The 9,537-nt window shown below is 40.9% G+C and overlaps 1 pseudogene; it reads right to left on the bottom strand.

The window, feature by feature from the left end:
* LOC115068233 lies at positions 1 to 205 on the bottom strand (annotated as a pseudogene).
* Positions 206 to 9,537: the final 9,332 nt, after the last annotated feature.

Here is a 9,537-nt window from a genome sequence, read left to right as displayed (position 1 = left end):
GTTAGGCAGTTTTGTTGTGGGAACATTATGGAGTACACACTAAAACTGGGTGGTGCAGGTCAGCCACCTCCTGAGGCCTCTTGATTCAGTCAACAGGATTCAGTAAACAAGAGATGAGGCTGCTGCCAAGGAAACAGAACGTACTGTTTTAAACTGATAAGAATAGATACTATATTTGATCTTAGCAAAAGGGCCAAGAAGGGATAGAACATACTGTTTTATAGTAAACTTAAAAATATGAGTATATGCTAAAATAATAAAAATGTAGTATGATAAATACATAAGCCAGCAACATAGCTAGCATCATCATCAAGTGTTATGTGCTGTACATAACTGCATTGCTATACTTTGGCAGCTCAGTAGGTTTGTTTACATTTGAGTAATGGGTTGCACTACAGCATTATGAGTTATGGTGTCACTAGATAAGAAAATTTTAACTGTAGTATAATCCTATGAGACCACTGTCGTATATACTGTTAACCAAAATGTGGATGGAGCCCAGGAATCTGCATTTTAATACCCCCCTTCTCTGATGATTCTCCCAAGTGCTTATTTGAGAATAAGAAGTCTTTTATATATCCTTTTGACACAGAAAGTTTGTAAGTTTAGTTACTATACCATAGACATTCATTGGTGGATAGTTCAGAAAGAATATTCAATTACACAAATCTTTAAATTTAAAAAAACAATGTGGTATTAGTTTGGCTTATTTTAATCTCAGTTGCCTCTGTTTACCTATAAACATCCTTCATTTCTCTTTATGGCTAGAAAAAATTCCATTTGTGTGTGTGTGTGTGTGTGTGTGTGTGTGTGTGTGTGTGTGTATGTGTGTGTACCATAGCATGTGTGTGGAGGTCAAAGAGCAACTTGGTGGAAGTCAGTTCTTCCAAATGAATCCTGAGGATTGAACTCAGGTTTGGTGGCAGGTGTCTTTACCTGCTGAACCATCTTGCCAGTCTCCCAAATCTACTTTTGATTCATTTCCCAAGTTAAGTGATCTTAGAATTCTTGAGTTTCTTCATAGACACAAATTCTTTAAAAACTAAAAGAAACAGGAGATCTGGGACCCTGAAAAACAACAAGGATAAGGATACTTGACTATAATAATCTTTTCCTTTGAATCATAAATGACTTACATAATAAATATTTTGGGGTGGCTGGAGGGATGGCTCAGTGGTTAAGATCTTGTAGGGTGATCCACGTTCAGTTCCCAGCACCCACCATCTGAGCCACAGCTCACCATCGCTTCTGACTCCTCCTGACTTAAAAGACTAAGTGGACATAGATAATCATTTTATGCTGAAGTCTTGTGAGATTCATTATATTTTATTTACATTTAGGTAACTAGTAACTCAATGTCTCGGGGGAAACAGGGCTTTGGTTAGGTTCTTGTTTCTCTTATAAATACCGGAGAATAATCAACTTATAGGAGGAACAATTTATTTCAGCTCACAGTTTTGAGATTTTGATCCTGGGATGGCTGGATCCATTGCTTTTAGGCTTGTTGAAAAGCAGAAACAACATGATGGAAGGGCATGGCAAAGAGTGGTTTACCTCATGGTGGACAGGAAGCAGAACAGGAGAGGTAGGACTGGTGATGAGAGACCATTCAAGGGTTCCAGTGACCTGCTTCCTTCAACTGGGCCCCCCCTAGTTTCCACCACCCCAATAATGCTATCATATTATGAATTCATCAGTGGATTGATAATGTTGATTCGATCTAGCACCATTCTGATCCAAACATCACCCTTTCAAAACTCCTCTGATTATTGCAATAGGGACAAGTCTTGGACACAGTTTTTTTTTGTGTGTGTGTGTGTGTGTTGTGTGGGACATTGTCCATCCAAAATATAACATTTTGCCCTTAGAAGCTTATGTCCATCTTCTAATGGAAAATTCATTTTGCCGGGTGTGGTGGCATACGCCTTTAATCCTAGCACTCGGGAGGCAAAGGAAGGCAGATCATATGTGAATTCAAGGCCAGCTGGAGCAAAAGACCACCCTCCCCCCCAAAGAAAAGAAAAAGAAAAAAGCTAAAAAATTTATTTAGTCCTTTACAAATATTTCTGTAGTCTTAACAGTTCCACCACTGTTGGAAGTCCAAATCTCCTGAGAGAAAAGACAAAACTCTAAGCTGAGAACTACTAAAATTAATAAGTAAATCACATATTTTAAGAAACACAGGGCTGGTGAGATGGCTCAGAGGGTAAAATGCTTGTAGCACAAGCCTGACAACCTGAGTTTGATTTCTAGGAGAGCCTGTTCTCTCTTTTCACATGACCTCCATATGCACCTGGTGGCATGTGTGTGTCCACACATATCACACACAATACTAAAAATTAAAGAATGGCACAGAATGAACATTCCCATTCTAAAATGGAGAAATGGGAACATAGAAGGGAGGTGTGGACTAAAATGTGACTGAAATCCAGCAGAGCAAGCACAGTCCTATATATAGCCCTGTGTCCTGCTTCTGGGGCGAGTGGTGGTATGAGCTGAGGTGTTTGGGCTGTCCTTCCTCTGTGGCTTTGCCTTTAGAAATCCATGTGGCTCTTCTCTCATTCAGGCTGCATTTACTGCCTACAGCTTTCTTCACCAGCGTCCATGTTCTTGCTATCTCCAGCTTCTGGAGTTTCCACTGTAGCTTTGGTTTCCTTTACACAACTTCACGTTACCCTCTTAGGGATGCCTTGCTGGGGTTCTGACCCTGCCGCACAATGCCTGACCTCCTAAGTCTTCTCTTGAAATTGGGAAGGAGCCTTCTTGAGCCCACAACTCTTGTATTTTCCATGCCTGAAAAACCAGCATAAGATGGAGAATGCCAAGGACTGCTGCCAGCAACTGGTTCCCTTTGGCCATGGCTGCAGTGGTTCTGAGTACTCAGGATGTCTGGTGTGCAGAAACATTCCCCTAAGGAGTCCTGGGCAAGCAGGGCAATCGGGCTCTCGTCTCAAAGCAAAATTTTCCAAATGAATTTATGCTTCTCTACTTTGCATTCCAATTTTCACTGTAAACCTGTCTAGAAGCAGCTAGCAGCATCTATGCCACTACCTGAATGTTGTGTTGCCTTAAAATTTCCTCTACCAGATAAACTAGGTTATCACCCTTAAACTCAGATTCATTTAAATTCTCAGGGGGTGGACAAATATAGACCTTTTTTTTTTGGAGAATGTAACATGAATTGTTTCCAGTTCTATTCCAAATAGAGCCCTCATTTCTATATGAACTTCATGAGTACAGTCTTTACTGTCCACATCCTGATATGACTGGTATGTGGAACAGCAACTGTGTTAGAGTTGTCGAGAGGAAGAGAATGGATAGAATGAATATATATTATATAGTATGTATTAGACTGACTTATACAATACATGTTGGGTAGCACAAAAGTGGCTGAACATTGATCACCCAATAGCTGCTTGGTCCGTGAGGCTGGATCTCAGCAGTCCCAGTCTGGTGCTGAAGGCCAGGAGGATTCCTAGGGTGCTTACTGGTCAGGTTGGAAGGCTGAAGTTGGGTTCTGATGTTAGTGGAGGATGGTGGCAGCAGTGGCGGCAAGGGGAGAATGCAGGCAAAAAGCAATGTCTTTTCTCTCCTTTAGTACAAGGGTGACCACTGGAAGGTGCTGCCCACTTTGGGGAAAGGTCTTGCCCCCTCAGTTAATCCTTCCAGGAAGCACCATTACAGACTCACCCAAAGGCAAAGTGTCTTAGTTGATTTCAGATCCAATCAAGTTGACAGCCAATATTAACCATCACAGCCACTGAGGGGAAAGAGCCACCTTGTATGTGGGTAGCACCATCCAAAGATAGAACAAAAGAGGAAGGAGGAAGCTAGCCAGTGAGTGCATGCTCCATTCTTTCTGAGTGGATATGTCTAGCCACACAATTTTTTTTGAGACAGTCTCATGTAGTGCACACCAGCCTTGAATTCACTGTGTAGCCAAGGATGGATGACCTTAGACTTCTGAAGATCCTCCTGCCTCTACTTCCTGAGTGCTAGGATTACAGGCATGTCTAACCACACCCTGTTTATGTGGTGCTGGGGTTTGAACCCAGGGCTTTGTGCTTGCTAGGCAATCACTGTACCAACTGAGCTATATCCCCAGTCACCCCAAAAGGACTTTAAGAAAAAAAAAGTTTCACAATTGTTTTACAAGATATATTAGTTGTGCTTTCCAGTGACTCAAGCACAATTGGCAGGATTCTTTGGAGAGGTTAGTGATGGGTGTGTAAATGTCACTTTGGTGGCCAATGGAAATTACAAGTGTAGAAAAAGGAAAATGTTAATGGGTGTGGGGTGGACTTTGCTTTTCCTGTCATTGCCATTGAGATAGAGACTGATAATTTTACTCAGCATCTTTCTCCTCAGTCTTTCCTACAGCTGGATGTGCCATATCTGCGGCCTAGATAATGAGATGTAAATGAAAGAAGTGCATACAAATTCTAGTAATGCCATTAAAAGGAAGGGGGATGACTTTTACCTTTCCTTCCTGTGGGCTGCAGTGTAGAGGAAAGAGGTAAAATAGTCATAATGGATCAATATGTGATGTAGGGGATTGTATTAATTATCTTTTGATGCATAACAAGTTACCTCATAATCTGGCAGCATACAAATATTATTGTCCAGCTTCTGTGGTCATTTTTTTCAGGAATAGATTCATTTGGTGTTTCAAACTCAGTCTCTCTCAATGTTGACCTCAAACCATTGGCCAGAACTTGAGTCAAATGAAGTTTCAAAGGAACTGGAAGATCTTTTTCCAAAAGGGCTTACTCACATGGCTGTTGGCAGGAGGCATCAATTCCATGCTGGCTGCTGGAACTATTGGCTTTAGTTCCTTACCACTGGGGTATCTCCTTGGACTGCTTGAGTGTGTGATATCAGTTGATTTTTCTCAAAGTATCCAAGAATAGGGAAGAAACCTCAGTGCTCTTTGTGACTTAGTTTTATAAATGTCACATCATCACTTCATAATCTAGTCATTTAAGTAGCTTAGTGAGCCAACCACTATTCAAAAGTAGGAATAACTGCCATCTCTTGAGAGGTTTAATTTTTTATGGACAGAGTTTGTCCGCCCCCCCCGCCCCCAAAGATATCCTTATCCTAATACCTGAAACCTGGGACTATGCTACCTTATAAGAAAGAAAGGACTTCATTATGCAATTAATGATCCTGAGATAAGGTTATCCTGGATGGTCTTGTAGGCTCAGTATGATCAGAAGGGCTCTTATGAGACCATAGGGGCTTTAGAATGAGAGAGTCCAAGGAGTAAATTTTAAGACAAAAGTAGGTCAGAGTGATTTGGCTGTAAGTCAGCAAATATATATAGCTTGGAGCTGGAGCCACATCCTCTAGAAGGACTGCAGCCTTTGATTTTATCCCTGTAAGGTCCATTTTTGGACTTCTGACCATAGAAATGTAAGGTAGTAAATTAGTATTGTTTAAGCCACTAAGTTTGTGGTTTATTATTTTTTTTAACAGCAGCAAATATTTGTGGACTTATTCTAAAACTGCCACTGTCCAGCCTCTGGCCACAAATTATTTATAGTTCTCCCACATGTAAAATAAACTCACCCTCCCACAGCCCCACAGTCTTATCCTATTATAGGATCAACTTAAGGTTTAGAATCTTTTTAAAAATTATTTTATTTTTATTTTATGTATATGAGTGGATTGCCTGCATGTAAGTGTACCCGTGTCATGCAATGCCACAGAGGCCAGAAGGCTTTGGATTCCCCTGGAACTGGAGTTAAGGATGGTTCGTAGCCACTATGTGGGTGTTGGGAATCAAACCCGGGTCCTCTGCAAGAGCAGTCAGTGCTCTTAACCGCTGAGCCATCTCTCCAGCCCCAAGGTTTAGAATATTAACCTTTAAGTAGATGTAGGGCCAGAAGACTAAATTTCTTGGGTATAATTCCTTATATTCAACTAGCCAAGTACAAACTCCTCAATCTGAAGTTCAGTGAAGAAAAACACATGTTCCTTTCCCACAACCAATATATAGGAAAGATAACTTTTCTAGACACTTCTGTTCCACAAGTGGCAAAAAGGAGGTACACAGAAGTTAATGGTCCACCACACTTCTGTGTACAAGTTTGCAGTTTCACATTCAAAGACGGAATAGTTCTCGCTGCTTTGGCTCCACGCTCTATGGTTGCAAGGCTTCTTTCATGAAAGATAACATGCATGTAACTAGCACGTATTTGCTGCTAAACAGTTTTCTCAGTTGTTTTCTTCATGTAGAGATGTGGGGACTCAAATGCCTCTTTCTTTTGTGCACTTTCTTTGCTCTGAGGGTGCATGCACACCTGTGTGTGTGTGTGTGTGTGTGTGTGTGTGTGCATGTGCACTTTTGTGCAGGTGTATGTGGCGGTCATAGGACAATCTCTGGTGTTACATCTAGTAGCTACCTACCTTTTTTCCCCCCAAGAAACAAAACAACACATGGTCTAGCTGTGTGTGGTGGCAACACACTTTTAATCCCAGCACTCTGGAGGTAGGGGCAGGTGGATCACTGGGGCAGGTGGATCTCTGTAACAGTTTGAGGCCAGTCAATTTGCCTAAGCCACATAGTAAGCTCCAGACCAGCCAAGACTACAGAGTAAGACCCTATCTCAAAACAATCAAAACCAAAACCAAAACCAAACAAAAAACACAGGGTCTCTCTGGCCTGGAAGTCAACAAGTAGGCTAGGTTGGCTGGCCAGTGAGCCTCAGGGACCTGACTCCATCTCCCAAGTGCTGGAATTACAAAAGCGCAACTCCATGTCTGGCAAATTTGATGTGGGTCCTAGGGATCAAATTGAGGTCTTCTTGCTTGCAAGGCAAGCACTTTACTGAGTTATCTCCTTAGCTCATTTATGCTCTATTAAAATGTTTTTTTCATTATTTTTAAAGATATTTTATGTGTATGAGTGTATTATCTACATGTATGTAAGTGTGCCTGTGTTGTGCATTGCCTGTGGAGGTCAGAAGAGGGTGTTGGATCCCTTGGAACTGGAGTTACAAATGGTTTTTAGCAGCGATGTGGGTGCTGGGAACCCACACTGGGTCCTCTGCAGGAGCAGCCAGTGCTCTTAACCATTGAGCCATCTCTCCAGCCCCTCCCCCCTTTTTTGTCTTTTTGAGAGGGTCTCCCTGTAGCCCCAGCTGATCTGGAACTCGCTGTGTAGACCAGGCTGGCTTCGAACTCACAGAGATCCGCCTGCCTTTGCCTCCCAAGTGCTGGGATTAAAGACATGTGCCACCATGCCTGGCCCATTTTGGCTTTTTTTGTTTTTTTTTTGAGACAATGTTTTACTATGTAGTTCTGGCTAGCCTGGAACTCACAATGTATACCAGGCTGCCCTCAAACTTATGACAATCCTCCTGCCTCTGCCTCCCAAGTGCTGGATCTACAGGCATGTGTTACCAGGCCCAGCTCCCTTTTCATGCTTTCTTGAAAATGTTTCTGGCAAAAAAATTCTCTCAAAAAATTTTTTTAGTCTCATTTAAATCTTACTGAGTTCTAGTATATGAAATTAAAGCTAGTCCCACAATCCCTGTGGCATCGGCCTGGGCAATATTTTGGAGTTGACTTCGAAAGCACAGGCAACAAAAGCAAACGTAGACACATAGGATGTTAGTAGCTGACAAGCTTCAGCACAGCAATGGAACCAACAGTATGAAGACACAACCAGAAACCAGGAAGAGTATTTGCATCTGATGAGGGGTTCATATCCAAAATATATTAGCAGCCCAAACAACTCAATAGCAAGAAAAGAAATAATCCAGTTAAAACTGGGCAAAGGTGGTGGTGGAGCCTTCCAGGTTTCAATTAATAGTTCCAAATCTATGATCACACAGACAGCTCTGTTTAAATTTATTGGGTCATAAAGCAAAGCAAAAATATATGAACGTGGGAAAGGAGGACGAGGGGGATTCTTAGGGGTGGGAGGGAGATAAGACAGGGATGGGAATGAGAATAATCCAAAAGCATTATGTACATGTATGAAATTGTCAAAGAACAAATTTATTAAAAATAAATACATCTTTTTCATATGTGGAAAAAAATGGGCAAAGGCTTTTAATGCACATTTCCTGGAAAGGAGGCAGGCTTTGATGAAAAAGGCTTAACATGGGAAATAAAAATAAAAAACACAGTTAGAGGTCGGGCACTCAGGAAGCAGAAGCAGGTGGAATTCTGTGAGATCAAGGGCAGCCTGGGATACATAGTGAGTTCCAGGCCAGTCAGGGCTACAGGGAGACCCTGTCTCAAAAAATAAAAAAATAAAATAAAACAAAAAGTCATTTAGATATCACTAATATTTGTTAGAATGGCTTTTATCAAAACAGTGAGTGGTATCGGTGAGGATGTAGAGAAAAGGGCACCCTTGTACTACACTGTTGGTGGGAATGTAAGTTAATGCTGCTCTCATGGAAACAGTGCTGAGGATTAAAAAAAAAAGAATTACTATATAAACTAGCAATCCCAGTCTGGGTGTATATCCAAGGGAATTTAAATCGGTGTATCAAAGGCCAAGCTACATAGCCATGTTTGTTACTGCAGTAGTCATAGGAGCCATGACAAAGCAGTAAGAAGTGTCTATCAATGCATGAAAGCATAATATTCACATGTAATTATTATTTTAGCCATCAAGAAAAAGGCAATACGTGACATAAAGGAAACCAATGGACAATTCTGCTACAAGTCAGCAAAGCACAGGATAAATATTGAATGATCTCACTTATATGTTAAATGTCTCAAAGTGGAGTGGAGTGTTGGTTGCCAGAGACTGAGACAGGGTGGGAATGGGTGCTGCTCAAAGGGTTTAGGCTTTCCGCTAAACAAGAGGAAATCAATATGAAATCTGTCGCGTAGCATTCAGTTAACAATAATGTATTTTATATTTAAAAATTGCCTGGTGAGTAAATTTCAAATGTGAGATGATGAATATGTTAATAAGCTAGATTCATTCCGAGTACATATATTAAAACATTGTACCTCAAATATAAATAACGGTTATGAGTTCATTTATTTAAAAGTTTTTTAGTCTTTGAGAATTTCATACAGTGTATTTTGATCATTTACCCCCCCCCAGCTCTTCCCAGATCCACACCCCTCAACTCCCTACTCACCCAGTTTTGTGTCTCGATTTTATTTTTAATATTTTATTTATTATTTTATGACTGTATTTTCTGCATGTATGTAAGTGTACCTGTGTTGTGTAATGCCCTTGAAGGTCAGAAGAGTGCATCGGAGCCCCTGGTACTGGGATTATAGACAGTTGTTAGTTGCCATGTAAGGGAATCAAACCCAGGTCCTCTGCAAGAGCAGCTAGTGCTCTTAATTGCTGAGTCATCTCTCCAGCCTCTCATTTTGTTTTTTAAAGTCCAATTTGTGCTGTTCATATACTCTTATTGTCATTGACCTATCAGGGACCACACCCTTAAAACTGACTCTCTAGAGTTAATTTAAGAAACAAATGAAATAGAAATAAAATTACTAAATACAAAGCAGTGTTTACTTTAAAGATTTGTTTTTATTATTTTAAATTATGTG

Source organism: Nannospalax galili, unplaced genomic scaffold (assembly GCF_000622305.1).
Source record: "Nannospalax galili isolate Female #2095 unplaced genomic scaffold, S.galili_v1.0 scaffold1128, whole genome shotgun sequence".
Taxonomy (NCBI): domain Eukaryota; kingdom Metazoa; phylum Chordata; class Mammalia; order Rodentia; family Spalacidae; genus Nannospalax; species Nannospalax galili.
The sequence above is the reverse complement of the archived record's forward strand: the minus strand, read 5'-3'. Positions and strand labels throughout refer to the sequence as shown.